The 2,750-nt window shown below is 40.6% G+C and overlaps 1 pseudogene; it reads left to right on the top strand.

Annotated features, from left to right (window-relative positions):
• Positions 1 to 1,282: 1,282 nt before the first annotated feature.
• On the top strand, positions 1,283 to 2,284 carry LOC132237603 (sentrin-specific protease 6-like; annotated as a pseudogene).
• The last annotated feature ends 466 nt before the right edge of the window (positions 2,285 to 2,750 follow it).

Consider the following 2,750-nt stretch of genomic DNA (forward strand, 5'->3'; position numbering starts at 1 on the left):
TATCCTAAGGAGCCTGCTGTGCCCATCAAGGGGAGGCCGAGGCAGGAGACTCACCTGATGCATTCACTCCTGGGCAGGTGGACACAGGCTTGGCGGGGGCTGCAAACAGAGCGAGGGGCTGGGGGCGCCTGGCGGTGGCGGAGACCTCGCTGCCCTGTGGCAGCGGGTGCAGCCATCCTGGCCTGCTTTGGTGTAGTCCCTCTGGCAAGGTTGTGCATGACGGCCGAGCGGAGTCCGCACTCCCAGCAGCTAAGCCTCCTGTGGGCACAGTCCCCGCCCACCCCTCCTGCGTGCGCGCGCGCGTGGCACCTGGGCTGCCAATTAAGGAGAAAGCGGCTCGTGGGAGAAGGAAGACGTCCAGTCCCAAGAGCCAGGGAGGCACAGGGAGATGAAGTCTTTGGAAGTCAAACTGCCACCCCAAATTGTTGCTCATGCCAATGATTTCACCTTGAAGGCATGTGGAAGGCACAAGACTGGAAGTTTTAATATTTGGGAAAGCCATGTAACTGGTTTTAACATGTGGAGCAAGAGTTCGAAATTAAGTTTAAAAAAATCCACAAAATACAGCATTACGGACTGGAGGCTTCATGGGGGACGTTTTCATCATGCTAATGCACAGATACAAGTAGTAAAAATCAGCAGCTCAAGGGAAACAATGCCCACTTCTTGTCTAAAAAAAAAGTGAAATTAATCCTGTAGGATTAAATTGGCCCCAAGGTGTTGTCCCTATAATGAAGAAAGCAAGAGTTCCAATCACAACTGAAGCCTGAAATTGAGAGGAAAGTACCACAGAAATGTCACTGTAGTGCCTATCTGTCGCCTCTGCCCTCTGCTTCAAATGTCGGTTGCAACAGCATGGATGGACCTAGAGAGCATTATGCTAAGCGAAGTAAGTCAGTCAGAGAAAGATAAATTTTACATGATCTCACTCACTTGTGGAATATAATGAACAGCATAAAGTGATGAACAAAAATAGATCCAGAGACAGAGAAGCATCAATTAGACCATCAAACCTCAGAGGGAAGGCAGGGGAGAGGAGGGGGAAGGAGGAGAGATCAACCAAAGGAATTGTATACATGCATATAAGCATAACCAATGGACACAGACACTAGGGGTTGAGGACTAGAGGGGGGGAGGGGGGGAAATGGGGAGATAAGGACACATATGTAATACCTTAATAAAGAAAAAAAAGTATGTTCTGTACATCAGTACACACAAGAGGAAAAATAGAGATCAATATACCAGGTAATAGCTTTGTGATGATCATCACTGACCAAAAAACATGTTGGTTGGACTTGATTCAGTCATTTCGTTCAGTGATGATGATGATGACAATAACAGGACTAATAGAAGAGAAAACATACCTCCTGAATTATATGATTCAGCATGTTCTTCCCTAGAACCATCTCCTGGAAAAATAGAAGCGGCACTAAATGAAATACCTGCAGAATAGAGCATGAACTTCCAACCATTCCAGCAGATTCAGAGTTAAACACAGTTATAAAGCAAGAATGAAATTACAGCTTGATCGTTCTATTACCAACACACCTTTAAAATGTCATCAAGTGATACCTCAAGAAATTTTAGTTGATCCTATATCTTCAAGCCAGAAGCTCTTTTGAATGTGCCATTCTAAACTGTGGAAGTATCTACCTAATAGGAACACTCTTCTGGCTATTAATAGAGCCTGTAATTTTTTGTTGTTGAGATTTTATTAAGATACAGCTAGAATAACCAAAAAATGATCCTGTAGATATGACTTTAAATACCTCTGGCCTAACTCTGAATGGTATAATGTCTGAAAATCACTGGTAGTGTTTCTACAGATGGTACCAGCATTTTATCAAGGGGTGAGAATAAGCCTACAAAGAATTAAGTTTGAAATTATTGCAAAGGAATAAATGAGTTAGCAGTTCTGGAAGAACAATCTATTACTTTAATTTTTAAAATTGGCCTTGATCCTCTGGCAAATACGGTATTTGAAATTATTATTGCTAACAGTGATATCAGAGATGATGTTTCTAATTTCTCTGTGAAAATTCCCTTTGAAGAAACCAACAGCAGATGTGTTGCCTGTGAAGGAACCATCAAAGGAAGGTGGGTGCAAAAAGGAAACAAATTTTTCAATGTGTTCTTTGAATCTAAAATACAACTTTGAAACAAACCAGAATGCCAGTGTTTTGATGGGAAGAAACTGTAGAGAGCCACATCATGTCCACTGGCCCTATACAAAAAAAAATTGGTAGTGTATCAAGGACCTCCAGCTAAGAGGGGCTGTTATTAACAAGGACCTGTACTAACTCAACTTAAAAAAAAAAAAAAAGCCAGAATTTTTTAATGATATTATCACAGATTTTTATTTGAAGTAAGTTAATTTTTCTCTAAGCTTTTAGCAAGTCTTTAGCTTTCTATCAAATTGTATATATTTGCTTTCTGGTGTCGAACTGTTTGGGTTTTGAATTCTAACATGGCCACTTACTGTGTGACATTGGAGAATTTACTCTGTCTCTACCTGTGTTTCCTCATTTTTAAAATGAGAATACTAATGTCTCCCTAAAAGGGCTGTTGTAATAAGTGAGATAAGCCCTCGGAAAAGTTCCTGGTACATGTGAAGTGTTCAATGCTAGCCTATTATGTTATTATTGTTTACAGTGTTTTAAGCCTTTTAAAAAGATGTGGTTTTAAAATAATAATAATAAAATAAAAAGATATGGATTTTTTTAGATTAGGTAGTAATTTGTTGAGCAAGT

The sequence above is a fragment of the Myotis daubentonii genome, chromosome 6 (assembly GCF_963259705.1).
Source record: "Myotis daubentonii chromosome 6, mMyoDau2.1, whole genome shotgun sequence".
Lineage (NCBI taxonomy): Eukaryota > Metazoa > Chordata > Mammalia > Chiroptera > Vespertilionidae > Myotis > Myotis daubentonii.